This window comes from Rhea pennata, chromosome 23 (assembly GCF_028389875.1).
Source record: "Rhea pennata isolate bPtePen1 chromosome 23, bPtePen1.pri, whole genome shotgun sequence".
Classification (NCBI taxonomy): Eukaryota; Metazoa; Chordata; class Aves; order Rheiformes; family Rheidae; genus Rhea; species Rhea pennata.
This window is the reverse complement of record NC_084685.1, coordinates 1,193,784-1,214,493: the sequence shown is the minus strand read 5'-3', so window position 1 is coordinate 1,214,493 and position 20,710 is coordinate 1,193,784. Positions and strand designations below refer to the sequence as shown.

At 45.8% G+C, this 20,710-nt stretch overlaps 1 protein-coding gene across 4 annotated transcripts in view; it reads left to right on the top strand.

Moving 5' to 3' along the window:
• Window positions 1-463: 463 nt before the first annotated feature.
• LUZP1 (leucine zipper protein 1) overlaps window positions 464-20,710 on the top strand; it is an 87,968-nt gene continuing 67,721 nt past the window's right edge. For all 4 annotated transcript variants that reach the window (XM_062593874.1, XM_062593875.1, XM_062593878.1 and 1 more), the window contains exon 1: window positions 464-546. The gene's annotated coding sequence lies outside the window, so the exon portion shown is untranslated. The remainder of the gene's footprint in view (window positions 547-20,710) is intronic.

Genomic DNA, 20,710 nt, shown 5'->3' with positions numbered 1-20,710 from the left:
TGGCGTGTAAAACGAACTCATCCACCGCAGCCCCGCGGCCTCCTCGGGGCCGGGCGCCCGCGGCCCAAAGCGGAGCTCCGCCGCCGCGGCGCAGACAAGCCCTGCGGCCGCCCCGCGCCTCCTTCCCCCTAAAATGGCCGAAGTTCCCTCGCCGCCTCCTCCGAACTACAGAGGAGGGCGCGGGGCGGCCGGGCCGAGGCGCCGGCGGAGGGCGCCGGGGAGCCTCCCCGTGCCGCGCCGCGGCGAGCCGGGCCGGGCCGGGCCGGGCCGGGCGGTGCGGAGCCGCGGCGGCCGCCCCCGCCGCCCCGCGCCCGCGACCCCTCACCGCCCGCCCCCTCGCCGGCCCCGCCGCTCCCCTCCCCTCCCCCGCCTGACGTCAAGCCGCCAGCCCGGTGCTGCGTCCCCGCCTCTCATTGTCAGCCGTCCGCAGCCCGCAGCCGGAGCGCGGAGCGCGGCGGGCTGCGGCTGCCAGAGCCCGCGCTATCCCGGCCGCTGCCCGCGCGGCCAGAGCGCGCCGCGGGCGGCGGGCACGGCGCGGCCGCCCAGGTAGGTGGAGGTGGGCGCTGCGGGCGGGCCGGGCGCGGGGCGGACCGGCGGCGGCGGCGGCGGCCGCCGGGGCGCTGCCTGCCCCAGCCGCGGCCGCTGCGGGGCTCCGCGCCGCTGCCAGACTAATGGGGTGGGAAGGAATTCGAGGCATTCGCTTTGTTTCGGTTGCCAGCAGACAGCCCTTTCGAGCGGCTCCTCGCGGCGGCGGCGGCGGCCGGGCGGGCGCCCAGGGCCGCAGGGGCCGCGTTGGCCGCGGCGGGACCTCGCGCCGCCGCACCCGGCCGGCTGCGCCCGCGGGGCCCCGCGCCCGGCCTGCCCCGCCGGCAGCCTCGAGGGCTCCGCGCTGCTCCGGAGCCGGCTCGACTCGGCTTCCCCCCCGCCTCCGCTTCCCCCCAACCCTGGCGGGGCCGGGCGGGTCCCCGCGGCCGCCGCCCGCCCGCCAGCTCCGGGCCCCTGCGAAGTTTTCCAGCGAAAAACGCACCGGCGCGCGGCGACTTCGCCCGCTTAAACGCAGCAACAAGTGGCGAAGGCTGCGTCAGAAAATCGCGATTTTGCTCAGAATCGCCTTCAGGGCAGCCTCGGCTTTTGCTCAATTGACTCCGAGGAATTTTCCGCGTTATTAAAGCAAAACTTTCCTTTTTCTTTCTTTTCTTTTTTTTTTTCTTTCTTTCCTTTTTTTTTTTTTCCCTCGTAGCGGACGCGGAGTGGGGCTGAAGGCTGCCCGGCCCGGCAGGGTGGCCCCGGGCCGGGAGACGGTGCGCGGGGGGCCGGCCGGGGCGGGGGGGGGGCGCCGAGCGCTTTCTGCCCTTGGGAGCATCTTGCGACCACTTTGTTCCGGGGGAGGCGGCCGCCGTGCTCCGCATCAGCATGGGAAGCACGTAACCTTTTTGTCAAGCCTGTTTGAACCTTTCCTGGAATTACTGCAAGTGGTTTTCAGGAAGGATCTTAAACTACTTTGAGGAACTCGTTAACATTTTTTTTTCCCCCCAAGAGAAATGCCAATTAATTATGAAACGCACATCGCACCTTAGGGTACCTTCAGCATTGCGTTTGTTGGACCTCTTCTCTTCTTTTAGTTTAGTTGACCTTTTTGAGATTCCCAGGCACTTCAGACATGGGATCCCTGTGAATAAGCATCAGCATTTTTTTTATTGCTGCAGCTACATACTCCCTTTCCTGGTAACTGTTTATTTATCTAAATTCTCTTTTTTTTCCCAGCCCACCCACCTTTACTGTATTATTATTAATGTTCTCTGTTTTGTGTATGAGCTTTTCTGATGCTCTGCCTTTGTTAAAAACTTTAGTCCTCTTTGCTCCCTTGCCTTGAGGGAATGCATTGATTTTTAACTTTGCAAAAACTTTTTTTTTTCTTGGCATTAAATTTCTTAAAATACTGCCTTTGGCTTTGCCAGAGGTCCCATGTGCTGGTATTTGAGTCAAATTCTTCTTGAAGGCTCTCCTGGGGAATAGAAGATCTTTGGTGGTTGTCCATGGTGACCACATTTTCACTGCAAACTTGCATTTTTTTTTCTAATGCTGCATATGAACCCTTTAAACCAATTAAATCAAGTTAAAGTGACCATGCCAAAGTGACGGATGAGCACATTAGAGTTAGGCCTGGTGGGATTAGGTTTTAATTGGTGGGTAAATGCTGTTAAAATTGCCTGCAAAAATCATAGAAATAGAGCTAATAATTGCAGTGTGTGCTGATGTTATTTCATATAAAGTCTTTACCAGAGCAGCTGTCTGGATAGCCAAGCACCTCTCATAAATGCTACCATATAGTGAAGACAGTAAAAGGGGGAAGTATTTTTACAACACTGGAGTTGTCTCAGGTGTCCAGAGTTCGGAAAAGATGTAGTTACTTACCATATGCCTATGATTTTTGGGCTGAATTTCCTTGTCTACTAGATAGTGGAGAGAGAGAAAGTATTTCTCAGTACTTCCACTATATATATCAGTGCAAAACCAACAGCAGTTATACAGTTTGACTAGTTAATAAAGCCCATGGCCAATTGACACATTTCCATGGATGTAATGTGTTCTGCGGTTATTTAACAGCAGTGGTACTTGCGGAAGCATAATTCCTCCATTGTGCTGAGGCTCTGCGGCAGTGAGGATGGCTGCATTGGCTTCGGTGTTTCAGCTCTTCTTCACTGGACTGATTCAGCTTGTTCATGTAGCAGAAAATGAGACTCTTTCTCTCCCTGAGGTTGTTTTCTGCCAAGTTAGTGAGTTGAATTGGCTCCCAAAAGGCTCCAAAAGACCATAAGGGGATGAGACGCAGGAAAGCTTTCAGCGACGAGGAGCGTTGCCTGCATCCCAGACTGTGTCCTTGGCTGCTGAGCCTAGTCGAGGGCAGTGAGTTCTCTTTAACAGGACAACTACTCAGAGGGGAGGAGACTTTTAGAAAGTTGGTTGGGATATTCTTTTTGGACATTGTAAAATCTGGAGCAAGTCAGAATAAGGGGATAAAGAAGAAATGAATAATTTAAGAGTTGGCAGGTTAACTAACTTTGTAATACCTGTATTCTTGTCTGAGTGGCACTTCAGCCTCAGCTGCCTCATAATCCTGTAAACGGTGACATTTTTTTCACTCTGTTCAGGGCAATCTGACTGGATTCTACTTTATAGGAAGCCAAAATCAGCTTTGGCAATGCAATCTCTCCACTAGCCCCTTTGGCTTTCTCTGTACTCTGAAAATTTGGCCAAATAGAGAGTGTGTTACTGAATAAATTTGTTTAATGTGAGTTAGCAAGTGGAGACAAAAATTGCTCATGTTAAAAAAGAATAGTCTCAAGTCCATCTGTGACCAGAGATGGTAATTTTTAAAAGCACGGTATGCCTTTAGTCGTAATCCAGGCTGAGTTATTTTGTTGTTTAAAATGGGTTAGTGAATACACTCCGTAATGTGGCTTTATGATAATATTGCATCCAGGCACTCAGAGATTGTGCTCATCCTATGTGAAATCTTTCCTTCATCTGCAGGTGTGGTCAGTTAGGAAAGACGATACATACTTCACACAGCAAAGGAAAGACAGTACTAGTTGCAGTAGTTATGGCTTTACTAATTATGTCTTCACAAGTCTAAGACCACTATATATTCTTTTTTCTTGGGTAATGTTTGGATCTGCCATCTAAAGTAAAGAAGCACAAGTGTTCCCAAATCCTTGGGGACAGTTGATGGGCAAGTGGTGCTTGCTAGTGCTTTGTGCATCTCCAGTGCTCACGGTCTGCCTCCTCTTTCCATACTGTCGTTCCCTCTGCTTTAGGTATCTTTGGAGGGCTTTGATTCTTTCAATTTGATCTCTTCTTTTCTTAGTGGTTACCAAAAATGGGATTCATCTCACCTGTCTAGGCTCTGCTGCCTGCCCAAGTTAGTAGACAAAGGCATTCTCTGTATGGTCATTCAGACCACCCACTGTAGATGTTGTAGGCAGTCACGTCGGTCTAGATTTGGGGGTTTAGAATTTAAACGGTGACAGGTTTAGTGAGGCAGAAAACCAACAAACCATTTACCGTTGGCTAGCGTTAGGAATGTTCATAAATACCCTGATTGTGAAGAAGCCCTGCAGGTGTGCACTTCCTTTAGGGTAAAAGGCATTTTTGGAGCATCATCTTGTTGAGGTGATCAAATATGAATTAAACAATTGGATTTTAGCCATCAAAATGTGGCAGTTTAGGCCTTTTTATGGCTCTGAGTTTGTCTTCGTAGATTTTTGGCAGTGATGTTCCACTGCAAGGCCCTGATCTTGAAGGATAAACTCTTGTAAGGCACAGTTCAGACCAGTGTCCTTTAACCCTCTTCAGGGGGTGGAGCAAGAGAAACAGGTGCAACAAACAGCCTAAGTGCACTAGAAGTCTGCACAGGAGCACATTGTCTGTGGAGAAGCAGTTTCTATTTCCTTCTCTGTAAAAGAGCGCTAGGCACCTTTTGGTGCTTGCCTGCAATGGTTGTATAGCAAATTCTACATTTTCATTGCTGAAGGTTTGAGGTTCTCACAGAAACCGAATCCTGGAGAGGGGAATGTGCTGTTATCATAAAAGGTTGAAGAGAGAGTAATTAGCAGATTTAAATCAGTTTTTTTGTTATACTCAGTGATGAGCGTGCTGTGCAGTCTCTTGTTATGAGTGAAGTGTCTGTAGCAGGGAGAGTTGGATGAGCATGTGATGATGGTGGAACCCATTAGAATTCATGCAAGTAGCCCCAGGAAAGAAATGGCTCACTTATTCGCTTAGGAATAAGGTTGCCAAAATACACAACTATTAAGCATAAGGAAACATCAGCTGATAAGTTTGTTTCTGTGTGATGTATCAGGCAGATCAGGGGCTGATGCTCACTGCTACAGCTCTCAAACTTTGAGGATGATTTTTACATCATCTTGTGTTGTGGTTCGAGAAGATGCTAAATCAGTGCAGATTGGTGCTACTGCTAGAGAAAGTGAATTTGCCATGGTTGTTCGTTCTTGTCCTGGTGCCCTCCCCACCGTTTTAAGCTAGAGTGTTTCCCAGGCCTAGTTTGCAGCATAGATGCTTTCGTTGGGCCAAGCGTAGGGGTGCATGGGGTAAAAATGAGCAGTGAGGGGCTGGGGAAGTGCAGGGCCATCTTAAAATTACAACTTCATTCCGAGGATCTGATCCAAAGTCTGTGAAGTCAGTTCTGCACCCATAGCATTCCCTGATCGTATTACTTATTGCTACGCATGTGCCTGAGTTTGCATATCTCTACCACCGTGTTGCTTTCATGGTGACTTTAGACGGCGCACACTGCATTGGCAAAACTCCTGCTCTCACAAAGCAATACCTGGGTTTGGGCAGGCAGTAGTGCAGGCTTCACGTTTAGAGTGCTTCAGTAGAAAAGGTCCTGTACTTAAGTCCAAATGATTTTGGCCCAGTTTGTCAGACCTGCACTGAATTCAGCAAATGTCAACTGTTTCCTCCTCAAAGCAACTCCTGAACTCTACCATCTGAGGTCTCATCTGTTCACTGTGCTTGGAATTGGGCTGGTCGAACTTGAGTGGGCTTCCAGGATATGTAATTAAATACTTGGTGTAAGATGGAAACTTTTGTGTTATTGCTTCTTGGCCCATGGCAGCATAATGCCAGTGGTTCTGAGCCGCCTCTTCTCCTGAGGGCAGCATAATGCCAGTGGTTCTGAGATGTCTCTTCTCCTGAGCTGCCCCAGCCCTCGGGGAACAGGGTGTTCATAACACTGCTGAGCTCTGTGCCAATTTGCCTCTGTTCCCCTTGAGGAAGAAGCAGCCAGGCTGGCCCAGCTCTGCAGGCAGATCCCACTTCTCGCAGATGGGCTTCTCGGAATGGCAGGATAAAAGGAACCTACACAGTGGAGATCAGACGCTCCTTCACCTCCCCCTCGCAATCTGCCTGGTTCAGGGAGGAACATGCGGTGGTTTGGCCCCTTTCAGTCATGAAGGGGAAAGTGTAGGCTTTAACGATTTTAATCTGCACTGCATGTACTAGCCCCTGCATGTAAACATTTATGACTCTGAATTTACTTAGCTAATTGGTTTTTAAGTCGGAGATTAAGTCATAGTTTGACCTCCCATACAGCCCAGGCCATAGGATCAAACCTCACTTAGTACCAAATTAACCCATTAATTTAGCCATTTTTGAGGTTTGAAACTTTAAATTGCAAAATTGAGGGGTTTGGGGGATTCTTTTAAATTTTATTTTTTGGTAAACATAAATGAGATTTTTTGCAGTGAAAACCCATGTTTCTTGGTTTGGTGTTGTTTGTGACCACCTAGCTCAGAAATGTGTTTGAGGGCTCCTCACAAGGTAGCTCTTAGCTTACTGGTGCTCTCAGCTCCATCACATAATGCTGCATGCGGCACAGCTTCATAGAGCTGGGAACAGCAGATTTTGCTGCAGTGCTGCATGTTAGTGTGTTGCAGCAGGAGCTGTTGGACTTTTTCACATCCGTTCTGCAAATTGCTTTTATTTAAGTTGCTCTTGTAGGTGTTACCTGGATTTTTAAAGTGCCGCACTGGCTTGTGGCTTCCCCATTGGATTAGTATGGAAATCACAGGGCACATTTCCGAAGCAGAAAGAAGGCTGCAGAGGCTCAAAGCTTGAGCTGATCATCTGATTTCACTGCAGCACTTTCAGCCAGCTTGTGTCTTTGAGGTGCCTCTACCTCACGTGGGAGTGCAGTGGGTTACCTTAAAGGGAAAATCTGATGAAACTGCTTCAAGAACTTGTTGTTACATGTGATATCTTAATGGAATTTACCAGAATAGAAAGGAGATTCCTGACCTAGGATCTGGAGCAGACCTGAAAAAACTTTAGTTCTTCAGGTAGTGTGAATCATTTGGAAATATGGCTATTTTTAATGGTCAACAAGAATTCCTGATAATAAAACAACAGTTAGTACTGCATTATGATGAGAAATTGAGCAGAGAGCAGACAAGAAATCATAATGAAGCTTCTCATTCTGTTGTTTATATAATATCCTGTATATGTACTATTTGGGGTTGTTTTTTAATATTGTTAAATACGATTAATGTCTTAACATTAAGGTATGCTATATAGCACATAGGTGTTGATGTTTGTGTGAGATTTGGCTATAAAATGTCATAAACTGCATGTGCTTTTAAATTCTCTGCATGTTGCATTCAAGTAGCTTTTTGCACTCGGCAGAGCACAGCAGTAGGAGGCACAGTTTGAAATAAGGCATCTTTTTGTCTGAGGAAATAAATCATCACAGAGGTACCATGCAGGGAGGAGAGAGCACAAGGTCATCAGTGTTTTGGGAAGGCAAATCGTGCATTTGTGAAGGTGAATGCAGGAGCAATAATATGAACTGCTGGGGGGGGGGATCATTTTCCCACAGTGACTGGGAAATGGGGCTTCTTGGATGCTTGGTCTCTTCAAAGTATAGACAGCAAACTCGAGCTTCCTCGTACCTGTATGCTAAATATAGACGTAAGACTGGCTTTAAGCACAGGCAGAGTAAAACAGCAACCTGCTGGGTATAGAAAAACAGTCATGCCCTGTTGTCTGCTTTGACTATTCCTATTTTTATTTTTGCTGTCACTGAGGGTGGGATGGCAGCTTCTTCCTGTGCCAACAGTGTGGCACCTTGAATACAGTACAACAGTCCTGGCACCTTGGTCACCTTCCTTATATCTCCTCAGAGTAGCAGTAGTGGTAAGACCATTTTTTCAGCACTCTTTTCTTGGCTGTCGTATAACAGAAGCCTTCTCTGAAACACTTACCCATAGGATAGCACCATTCAATTTTGCCTTCATTGCTCACAATTTGGGCTAGTTTGCAGTGCAGAGCTCTCTTTTGAGAGATATCTGTCCTGGGTATCTCCAGGGACTTCTGCTCAGGGACTAGAGCTTCCCTGGTTGTGAGTGCTCAGCACAGTCCTTGCTTTGGAGCCCAGTTGTACTCTGCTGTTGTGTATGAGCTGTGTGTGGTATGGATGAATGTTAAGTTGGAGAAAGAGGAGCCACTGTCTGGCCAGTACTTTCTCACCTCAAAAATTCCTGTGGCTAGAAGCAGCCCTGTACCCTCAGCCCCATGCCACTGCATGCTAATGCAGATTCATCAAACAGCTTCCGTGGAGCTGCTGGATACAAAGAGTACCTTCCTCTGCACAAAAAGGACTTGGTAGGTAGCAAGTTGAACAGGAGTCAGAAAAGTGTCAGCAGTGAATGTGGCAGTGAAGGCTGACTGCTTGTTGGGCTACATAAATAAGAGCACAGACAGCAGTCAAGGAAGATGGTTATTTTCTCCCCAGTACTGGTGAGGCTGTGTCTGGAGTATTCTGTCCCAGGAATTCAGTGGAGGGGGATGCTGAGATCACTGGGGGCTGGAGCACATGGCACGAGAGGCTGAGAGAACTGAGCTTCCTGGAAAAGAGAAGGTGAAAGGAGGATATAGTTAGAGTCTTCATTATCTAGAGGGATGTTGTAGAGAAGATGAAGTTAAAATTCTTCTCAGAGGTGCACAGTGAAAGAGTGAGAGGCAAGATAAAAGTTCCCATGTTACCATGGGAAATTCTACCTGGACATAAAGGAAAAAAGATCTTCACTGTGAGACTGGTTATACATTGGAACAGGGCACCAGAGGTTGTGGCACCTCCATCCTTGGAGATTTACAAAATTTGAGCACAGCCCTGCTCCAGCTTTGATAATGACCTGTTTGGAGCAGGAGGCTGGATTGGGTTCTGTAATACTTGGATTGGCTTCATCTGCTTACTGGCAACAAAATTTGGACAGAAAACCTGGGTTTCCCACTTCTTCTCTCCTCTGTAGGAAGCAAGAGCTCAGTGGGGGAAACGATGTGGTCCAGTCTTCATACAGCCAAGTCAGTCCTTCCTTCCTGTGAAACATCCTTCCTTCCTTCAGTCTAGGGAATCCAAGGGAAAAGGGACACATAAATAATGAAACAGGGAGAGACGTTAGCCAGCTTGGCCCTGAAAAATGGTAAAGAGTGACCCTCTGCTGCTGATTTTTCACTCTCCACTTCTTAAACAATATCAGAAAGGCATATGTCCTCTGTTGACTCTGATCTTCACTTACAAAGAGATTTAGATAAATTGATGCTTGCCATTAAACTTGCTAATTCCCTCAATATCTTATGTTATGCTTATAGAAATGTGGATGCTTCAAGAGCAACAGAGGGATTTTGTCCATCTTCTGTCCAAAGAGTACCTGTTATCTGTTGTCCATCAGATGAAGCTGACCCATAGAGCTCTTTCTTGTTATTTAGGTATTTCAAGATTACTAGTTTTTGATCAGAGTGAAACTGAGAATTTGGAACAAGGTTTTTACTGGATAGTCATGAGTTGATTGGGCATCTATAACCCTTTCAGCTTTAGCCCTGTGGAAGAGAGATTTGCAGGAGCAGAACAAACTTTGAAGTTAGTGGTGTATTCAGCCTTGTCTGTGGGAGTAGTGCCTTCCCGCTAGAAATCCTAGCCCACACCTCTTGATTCCAAACAAAGGAGGCAGCTGGACTCTAAGGCAGATCTTCCTAGGAAGCTATGGCCCTTTTTTTTGTTGTTGTTTTTTGTTTGGTGGGGGGTTTTTTTTGGGCCAGGTCAGTGCTCATGAAGTCAAAAGAAGCGCTTTCTCAAAGTTAATGTGAAATAAATTGGGCCCCTTTCTTGAAAGAGGGGCCAGATGCCAGATATCCCTTTGGCCCTCTTGTGCATTAAGAAGATTCCCAGCACTAGCTGATAAATCCCTAAAGCAGTTGCCAAACTTTACACCTCCTATGTCATGGACAATAGAGTCTGTTCACTGGTAGTTCTCGATCCACTGCGAGATCTGTAGCACAGTGGACACGTTTGGTCTGTGCCTCCCAGTGCAGTGGGATCCTGTCATGTTTATTGGCAATTTGCCTAGCTTTTGGTGCAGTGCTACATGTACTGTACGCAAAATGCTCGTCACGGTTTTGAGATGCTCAGCCTGTAAGTGAAAACATTCTGACAATATTCATGGGTGATTTGTTTTCCTTGTGGACTGGCATGATTGCCCTACACCATACTGAGAGCTTGGCTCAGAGCTTCGTCACTGTGCATGGAGGGCAACAGGAGAGTGCATGGTCCATCTGCTTGGCTGCCTTCACTCCCCTGTAGCAGCCTGGACCCTGTTTCCAAATTTCCCTTTCCATTGCTAGCTGCTGGACTCTGCACTGCTACGGGCATCCCTTCTGAGGAATGACAGAGACCAACAGGCAGCTACATTATTTTTTAACACTTTAGGGAATATGTTGGATGTCAGTACCCATAGCAGAAGTACTGCTTTGTATTCCAGTATTGACAGTCTCTACTGAGTTTGCATTTCCAAAGTTTTCTTTTAGGATTTTGGAGCTGTGGGCAGACAGCATCTTACTCTTGGTCTTTGATTTCAGTGTTGTGATTATAGCTAAAAGAATCAAAATAGTCTTTCCAGTAATAAAACCAGAAAATCTAAAGCACAATCCTGTATTCACCATAAATTTCAGGGAAAAAATTAATTTTGAGGTTAACGTGTACAAGTGACAACAGCTACAAGTATGCTGTCATAGAGGCAAAAAGATCCAGACTGTCATTTGGTTCTAAGTTATTTACCTTTTTGTTACCAGAGGGTATTTTTGGCAATAAACTGAACAGAAAAGACTTTTGTTAAAATCTTCCAGTATATGTAGCCATCTACCACCTTTCATTTGACTTTATGTTTGCTAGTTAAAAAAAAAAAAAACATCTAAAGTGGTAGAGTAGGAGCTCAGAAAAAAAAGGGCCTGTTGTCATAAGGAAGTCCAAGATCATAATGTTTGCGATTCAGCTGGAGAACAGAGTTCCCGAGAGCTTGTGTTGGATGACTGTGAAGGAGTCAAAGATTATTCACAGTATATTAGCGAACCAGCCTTCATTTACCTGTGCTAGTAGTCGTGAAACTGCATATCTGAAGTCCTCCTGATTCAAATGACTTCAAGGAGAAATCACACGGGCATTTAGCTGCTCTGCTGCATATCTGTGAGTCAGTGCCTGTGTAAGTGGGTGGGGTATCTGCCATTCCTGTTCAGCTGAAAGGCAAGGCTTCCTGATTTGTTAATCATGCCGAGTCTTGTCTGCCTGCTGTTGTGCTGGATCCTGAATGAGCCTCCCTGTCGGTGTAGCAAGGAGCTTGGCTAGGTACAGATGTGAGCTGACAATGTTTGTTCTTGCAGAACACCCAAGAAGCTCCTCTGAGAGAGGCTCAGTGCCATCGACAGATTCTTGATGTAGCTGAGAGCACACAAGGTCTTGCTTTAAAACTGTGTGGATTTCATGGATTGCAGAAGGAACGAGAGGCAGAGCTGCAGAGTACTTCTCACTTTGACGTAACATTGTTAGCTGGGTGCTGTTGTTAGTGTAGAAGAGTCCTACAGTATGATGTTGTAACCTAAACTGACCAGAGCTTCATGCCAGAGAAGTTTCAAAAGGCTTCTTACTAATCTCTTAGTGCCAGCAACGTTAACCTCTGGGGTTCCTCAGCTGGCTCTTCCCTTTCTAACAAATACTTGCCTAGAAGCTTCTGAGCCGTGCAGAGCTTTAGGTATGGCTGGGCTTGTACATATCTGTGAGTTAATGCAGTTCTGCTGCTTCCAGTGTGTATGTATACAGTGCACCATGGGCTCATGTAAAGACACAGTCCCTGCCTCAAGAAGTTCACCATTCGAATCAAGTCTAAACCCTGCTTTGCTCTGAAAGCATCCTTGATGACACCTGTAACCTGGCTCATCTCTTCTTGCTTCCTCAGGGGGCCCTTCCAGCTGTTTGGTTTGTTGCTAACTGGGGCCTCAGTTCAGCCTCATGCATTTTTTGCTGCAAGTGCAGGTCTGGATGAACTGTTGAATGGTATTACAGAATATCAGGATGCAGTACTGCTGTCTAGATATCCCTGTGTAGTGTAGTATCCTGAAACAGTGCCAGCAGCTGTATGTTCTATATCTGAGAATATAGCAGGGTAAATGCTGAATTTGCAGCTGAGTAGACTGTGTTTTAGATGTCCGCCAGGCCAAGGAAATTTTATTGCAAACAAGCCTAGGGAAGCAGTGGTGTACACTGAAGGGGGTTCCCTCCAGCAAATATAACTTCCTAGAGGCTTGGGATAAAATTTTTACTTATTTTGGAATTCTGATGGTCATGTTTCTTTCAGGCAGTGGGGATGATCTGTTTAGTGGGTGAATAGAAATGATAGTGATTTTTAAGGGTTGGCCAACAAAGGAGCATTTAAAATTGAGTTTATGCTTTTTCCCTTAAAAGAATTTGCTGTATTGTGGAGTTCAAATATTACATTTATTGTCTTTCTTTCTTTAAAAATGATTCTGGTGTTTAGTTGCATGCAGTTCTGGGGACATTACAGGAGGACTTACTGGTGTTGCTTGAAGATATACCTACAGTCTGTCTCAGTGAATGTACAAAGGTATAAGGCTACTGAATTTTAAGACATCAGTTAGTCCTAAATGTCAGCTGAGTATCTGAACTAAAGTTTTACTAATAAAGATTAATGAAAAATTAAACATTCCTTTAAATCTAAAATGATTAAAAATTGTTCTTAGTTTCTGTTTATTTCCTTGTTCTGTCATGGCATTAGTCAGAGGGTCTCTGTGGCGCCTTCCAGGGTTGCTTAGAACTAGTTTGTGAGTACATGGAGTAAAAGGAAGCACAGGTCAAGGTTTGCAGAGAGGACAGGACTCGTTTCCCTAAATTTAGCTAAAAGTTGGCCATTTATCTAATCTTTTCACAAAAGATTCCCCCTGTTAGTAAATTAAACAGTGCTAGGGGACAATACTGAGTAAGGGACCATTGTCGCTACTCCTATATGCTTGTATAGTCCTTGGCATAATTTGACATGAACCAATGAAAACTTTCCCAGACAGTGTCTGGGGGTTGGTCTGGAGTTAGCACAGGCAAGGACCATCTCTTTTTCACAGAATCACAGAGTGGTTGAGGTTAGAAGGGACCTGTAGAGACCTCTAGACCAACTCCCCTGCTCAAGCAGGGTCACCCAGAGCAGAATGCCCAGGATCATGTCCAGGTGGCTGTCAAGTATCTCCAAGGATGGAGGCTCCATAACTCCTGGGCAACCTGTCCCAGTGCTCAGTCACCCTCACAGTAAACAAGATTTTCCATGTGTTCAGACAGATCTTCCTGTGTTTCAGTTTGTGCCCATTGCTCTCATCCTGTTGCTGGGTGCCACTGAGAAGAATCTGGCCTGATCTTCTTTACACCTCCCCTCAGATATTTAAACACATTCGTAAGATCTCCTCTGAGTTTTCTCCAGGTTAAAAAAAGTCTCACCTTTCTCAGCTTTTCCTCCTGTGAGAGGTGCTCCAGTCCCTTAATCATCTTGATAGCCCTTCACTGGACTTGCAGTAGCTCCATGTTTCTCTTGTCCTGGAGAGCCCAGAACTGGACACAGGACTCCAGATGTGGCCTCACCAGTGCTGAGAAGAGGGCAAGGATCACCTCCCTCTACTTGCTGGCAATGCTCTTCCTAATGCAGTCTAGGATACTGTTGACCTTCACCACCACAGGGGCACGTTGGTGGCTCATGGTCAACTTGTCCGCCAGGACTCCCAGGTCCTTCTCTGAAGAGTTGCTTTCTAGACGGTTTTCCTCTAGCCTGTCCTGGTGCATGGGGTTATTCCTCCCTAGGTGCAGGACTTTGCAGTTCCCTTTATTGAACTTCATGAGGTTCCTGTCTGCCCATTTCTCCAACTGTCCAGGTCATTCTGAATGGCAACATAGACACTCCTCCCAGTTCAGTATTGTCAGCAAACTTGTTGAGGGGGCACTCTATCCCATCATCCAGGTCATTGATGAATAAGTTGAACGTGATTGGATTTAGTCTTGATCCCTGAGGGACACTGTTAGCTACAGGCCTCCAGCTAGACTCTGTGCTGCTGATGACAACCCTCTGAGCTCTGCAATTCAACCAGTTTTTAGTCTACCTCACTGCTCCTCTAGCCCATACTTCTTCAGTTTGCCTTTGGGGATACTATGGGAAGCTGCGTTGAAAGCCTTGCTGAAGTCAGGGTAGACAATACCCACTGTTCTCCCCTCACCTATCCAGCTCATCATTCCATCACGGAAGACTTCTGGTTTAGTTAGGCATGACTTCCCCTTTGTGAATCCACACTGACTACTCCTTCAGCAGTACATGAAGTACAAGGAGAACCTTCTTGTACTTCAGAAGCTTGGAAATTGCGTCCAGGATGAGCTGTTCCATCACCTTTCCGAGACAGAAGAGGCTGTCCTGTAGTTTCCTGATTCTTCCTTCTTGCTTTGTTTGAAAAGTGGAGTTGCAATCCACAGGTACTTCTCCATGACCTTTCAAAGAGAAATTAGAGTGTTATTACTTTGACATTGGGCAGCTCCCTCAGCACGATCTGACCAGGACCCAGGGATTTGTGTATATTCAATTTGCTTAGGTGATTCCTAACCTGATCCTCCTCGACCCGGGGGAAGTTTTCCTTTCTCCAGACTTTATCTCTGGTCTCCAGGGCCTAGGATTCCTGAGGGTTGAGCTTGCCAGTAAAGACTGAGGCAGAGAAGGCACTCAATACCTCAGCCTTTTCTGTGTCCTTTGTCACCAGGGCCCCTGCCCTATTCAGCAACAGGCCCACATTTCCCCTAGTCTTCCTTTTGTTGCTGATGTATTTATAGAAGCCCTTCTTGATGTCTTTGACATCCCTTGCCAGATTAAACTTCAGATGGACTTTGGTCTTCCTAGCCCCATCCCTGCACACTCTTACAACATCCCTATTATTCCTCCTAGATCACCTGTCTGCTTCCACCTTCTGTTTGCTTTCTTCTTCTGTTTCAGTTTTGCCAGGAGCTCCTTTTTCATCTGTGTAGGTATCCTACCCTCTTTGCTTGACTTCTTTCCCATTGGATGGACAGTTCCTGAGCTTGGAGGAGGAGATCCTTGAATATCAATCAGCTTTCTTGGACCCCTCTTCCTTCTAGGACCCTATTACATGGGATTCTTCCAAGCAGGTCTGTGAAGAGGCCAGAGTCAGCTCTCCTGAACTGCAGGGCTGTAATCCTGCTTTTTGCCCTGCTCTCACTTCTCATGATCCTGAACTCCACCATCTCATGATCACTGCAACCAAAGTCACCCCCAACCTTCACATTTCCAACCAGCCCTTCCTTGTTTGTAAGTACAAGGTCCAGAAGAGCATTGGCTCTTCTATCACCTGTATCAGGAAGTTGTCATCAGTTTGTTGTTATCATCTAGGAATCTCCTGGATTGCTTGTGCCTTGCTATGCAGTCCCTCCAGCAGACAGCAGGGTGGTTGGAGTCCCCCATGAGGACCAGGGCATGGAAACATGAGGCTACTTCTAGCTGTCTGTAGAAGGCCTCATCTATTACTTCCTGGCTTGTAGCAAACACTCACATCTGTGTCAGCCATGTTGCTCTGCCCCTTAATCCTTACCCGTAAGCTCTGAGCCAGCCTATCATCCACCCCCAGGGAGAGCTCCATTCATTCCAGCTCTCTCTCACATGAAGGGCAACTCCCCCTCCTCACCTTCCTGGCCTATCCTTCCTAAAGACCCTGTATCCATCCATTGCAGCATAGCAGTTATGCAGGCTATCCCACCACATGTCCCTCATCACAATGAGATCATAGCCCTGTGGCTGCACACAGAGCTCTTAATTGCTCCTGTTTATTTCCCATGCTGCATGTGTTTGTGTACAGGCACTTCAGAGAGGCATACAAGTGTGCTGATTTCCAAGAGGGAGTGTAACACTGGATGCAGGCATCCTTTTTTTGGAAGCTAAGAGAGTTTAATAATATGAAGGGAGCTCATTCCATTACTAGTTGGCCTTGAGGCCAGAAAACAGTCTTAAGCAATTCTAATGTACTAATACAGATGTAGCTTTAAGCTCCCTCTGTAGTCACTAGAGCAACATTAGCATGTTCAATGGGCCATTCATCCCACCTTAGGCACCAGCCAAGGATCAGATGAACAGTTATCTGGCAATGCTGCCCACACTTCGTTATCTGTAGAGGGTGTCTGGACTCTTACACTGGCTGCACAGGCTGAACAGAGCTCTGCAGCTGAGCCTGGCCTACAGTGAAGATGTGGTTGCATCTTCAGTACAGCATGCAGTGGCCTCTGGCTTCTTAGTCTAGCTGGCTTCTGAATATGGTACTGCATCTCTTAGTGTGGCAATGGAGCTCACCCCAGAGGACAACCCTGTAGCTGATCCTTGAATACAGTACTGTATCTCGGGCCCTGTAGTGCTGAGAAAAACAAAAATTACCTTGCCTGCCTTGTGTACAGTTCTAGTCTTAACATATCCCAGAGTGTGACTTGCCTTGTTCACAAAAGGATGACGTTGTAGGTAGGTCATAGTCTACTCTTACCTCTGTATTTGTTCTCTATTTGGGTGCTTTTTTTTCTGTAGTGCAGGATGTGGCCGATGGTGAATTTCAGTTCGGATTTTTAACTCCTCCTCTGTGTTAAGATTATTCTGTGTTCTGTGCATGCCATCCCTCTTGGCTTGATGAAATCTATAAAATGCCTCAGTCTCCATTCTGCTTTGTCATTAATGTTGTTGATGAACTGCTGAACAGACCTGATGGTGAAATATGCTAGGAAAACATTAGAGAGGAAAGATTATTCTATACTTTTACTGTTTCCTATATTCTTCCCTCAGCAACTTGTGCTGGCCATGTTCGGAAACAGGTTTTGGACTATACAGTCCTTTGTATGAACTCCCATAGCAGTTCCTGCAATCTCTGGCTGTCATTATTGAAGACTCCTTATTTTCACACTAAACTGGTGAAGAGTTTCAGGGAGTTCTGGCCCTCCTTGCTGATGGTGGTTTCATCCAGAGATGTGTTTTCCAATCTGATTCATGAGAATCCACATGGGAGAGAGTTAAAGTATTAAAGTCAAGATAGCTTAAAAATCTATTGTTTCAGGTATCCAGTGTGACTCTTACCCAGTTCAACAAGGGTTAAAGTTGTTACCAGCACTGATACAAATCTGTAGCTCCCAGATCTTTCTCCTTTTTCACAAACCTACATTCTTAATGCTTCAGACTCAGCCAAATACAGCATGGTTTTAAGAGATGAAAATCTCCCTAGACTGGGAATGGTCTCCTTTATGGGAGTTTAGACCAGTAAGAAGGATTATATGTTGCTTTTGTAGATAAGCAGAATCTTGTTCATCCAGGCTGGCAGAAAACTATCCTCTTAGAAAAAAAAAATGCCAATTAGCTTGTTAAATAATCTGTTGACAACTCTGCCTTAGGTTGTGACATGAGATCAGAGCATTCCCTCTGTGAAGGTGTGTGCTCCTCTCTCCTTAGAGGGCCTCCACCTCCAGCTGTATGTGGAGTCAGAGCCCTTCTGAAACAGATACTGAATTTTAAGAAAGCTAGTGCTAAGGTACCTGTGTCCAGCATCAGACTACATATTCTAGCTGTTTGGTCATGCACAGCCCTCTTTGAATTTTAAATACCAAGCCTTCTATGAAGGACAAGAGTAGGTCACCTGTGTTACCTTGTGTGACAACCTCAAGATTAGAGGATTTTTCTGCGAAGTAGCAGACTGGATATGGGTTTGTTTGGCTTCATCTTACAGTTCTGGCTGCCTGCAGGAGTGCGCTGAAAGCCAGCCAGTGAATGGAGATGAGTCTGTTCTTTACTCTTACTGTTAAGCTGTGCTATTGCATGATGTAGGTTTTTCATCCAGTAGAAGTCACAAAGCAAACCATAACTGATGCTTTGTCTAGCTTGCCAGAGATAGTGGAGACCTGTCAATGAAGACTTACTATCCTTGGTTTCCATGTCTGCCTTAAGTCTTTTTTCTCCAATACCTGATGCAAATCTAGCAGGGCAGTTTTTCCTTCTTTTTGTGATTATAAGCTGGGCTCAACTCTTTTACCTAAGGCCACTATGTTTGTCTTGGATCAGAACACAGGTGTATCTAGTCCAGTATTTTGATGGTGGCCAAGAACAGGGCCCCAGGGAAGAGCATAGAAACAAGGCAAATGCACAGTAGTTCATGAGTGCTCTTCCAGCCTCTTATGGCACAGAGAATTACAGAGCTGCGTGTGATTTCTGTGGATCTACTAACTCCCAGAAGAGGTCTCTTGGATTGCTTCATTAGCATGCCCCAAACCCATGTAAACTTTTAGCATCCACAGCATCCTGTGGCAAAGTCCAGCAGTTTAACTGCATGTCACAAAGAGCACCACCTCCTGTTTGTTGTGACTTTGTAGAGACAGGGAACATTTGATCCTTATCCATTCTCTCCAGACTATTCATAATTTTATAGGTGTCTGTCATATTCCCCTTGAGTCTTCTCCTTTTCCAGGCTAAAAAGATCTAGTCTGTCAGTGGTTTCCTCTGCAGAAGCCATACATTTGATCATCCTTCTTGCATATCTTTTGTAGCTGGCCACATAGGCTGAGGTGAAATCAGAACTGTTAACAACATTTGAGATGCCAGCAAACCATGGATTATATGGTGGCATATTTATGTTTTCTTTTTTTTTTTTTGTGCTATACTTCTTTCCTAGTAAGTTGCAGTAATGGATTTGAATTTTGACCACTGTGGAGCAATGATCTGGTATTTTCATGGCACTGCTTATAATAGACTGAATACCTCCTTCCTGTGTGGGTGCACTAAGCTCAGAGCCCATTATTTTCTATGTAAAGTTAGGATTTTTTTCCCCATATGCATAATTTTTTGCTAATCTGTACTGATTTTCACCATTCATTTCTTTGCTCAGATTTGGAAGTTTCATCTGTAGTTCTTCACAGTTAGACCTTGTCTCTACAACCCTGAATATCAGAGTATATTCAAGTGATTTTAGTAATGTGACAGGGGACGTTTTTGATGTAATATGGCACTGTGGGTAGTTGCTCCATTGCAGGTGACAAGCAGGGGCACTTGCTTCTCGAGGGTGGTGAAGTTCAAAGTTGAGGTGCAGATCCAGGAAGATTTTTGGAGGTAAATCCATTTCCTCTGAAGTGCTTATGTAGGTGAGAGCTAATAAGAGCTCTGTTACCATTTTCCTTAAGACGTCTCCCAGCAGTTGTGGGCAGTCAGAAATTTCACTGACAGAGAGATGCTGCCTTCTTCTGTCTCATCCTTCTTGCTTGTATGTTGCTCATTTTCACCCTTGTTCCTATTGTGTACTCCCTTGTGTAGCTGCCTTACCTGGCTGCTCTTTCTTTTCTTTAGTGAGGATAGTTTTAGCCCAGATCAGTCCAATGTGAATACATGAGAGTAGGTGTACATGTGAGGGTGTGTGTAGCAGAAGGGGAATATGCAACTGGGAGTGAGAGGACATTAGTCTAACTCAGCCAGCACTGAGCAGCTGCAGTGTTAGGACAGTTTGGGACATTCCACAGCAAGTGGCAACAGACTCACTGTACTTGCTTAAACAAGTGAAGCAGACCAAAGTATGGGGATCCAAACTGCCACACATGCAAGGTCTCAGCACTTGTAGGAAACTGATATTTTTGTCAGAGCATGGACATCAAGCAAGTAAACCTTGTGATAAATGAGCAGCAGAAAAAAGGGACTCAAGGAAGTCTTTGAACAAATACTGTCAAATGATATCTTCATGGGTAGACTTGCTCAGAAAAATGGAAAGCGCCAGGTTCCTTTTGGAATATCATCATATGGTCTGAGGCCAGGGAGCCATTGCTGCAGCAACAGATTTTTAAAATACTGCTTTATTTCCATAAGGCATCCAAAATAATGTTGAAGATAGACCATAAGGCTAACTTTGCAAACAATCTATCACAAAGGCAGCAAACGGTGGGTGGGGAAGCCTAATAATGGCGGGCTGGGGTTCAGTATGATGCCAGACAACCTTTCCTGGATGAATCACTGCAGGTCACTATGGCTTTCAGAGTTGCTCCCATGCATCTGGCAGCAGCAGGCAACCTGAGATCTTGTGCTTCAGGTTGATGAGCAGAACTTCTGCTTTTTTCTAAAATGCACTTTGAACCGTGAGGAGAGCAGCCACGCTAATCACAGAGAAAATTCTTAATAGGGGAATACATTAGAAAGCTACGAGCACATGCTGTCACTCTGAACACTGGAGATAGCTGTGATTTTGTGAGTGAGAGAGGCATCCCGTTACTCTATAATTGTGCTGTACTGGGAGCTGTTAGGTGGAGTTTTTTTTTAGATTTAGTCTCCCTAGATGGCTTTGCCCTGAAGCCACATTGCTGTTGGCCTCTAGATAACAGTGCTAGCATGAAGTGCAGCTTTTTGGGGGCCTTTGCATTTCCTTTTAACAAAAACTGCCTTTCCTACTTCTTAAGATCTGTTGGGAGTATACTGTGTTGCATTTCTGTACCAAGGCTGGGGAGGTGCCCACACATACGCAGGTTGCTTGCCTATCCTTTCCTTTCTGTGTGACAGATGGTTCAGTAGCCATAGTAGTTCAGTGGAGTCAGTAGATATAACAACTCTTAGAGTAATTCTTGTGATGGATGGAAAAGAGCTAAAATACTTTCTTTTTACCACCTAAAAATTTCATTCATTTGGTTCTTACTCCAGTCTTCATAAAGGGCGAAAAAGAGGACCCAGATAACTATAGGCCCATGAGCCTCACCTCCATTCCTGGAAAGGTGATCGAACAGCTCATTCTGGATGTCATTTCCAAGCATGTGGAGGAAAAG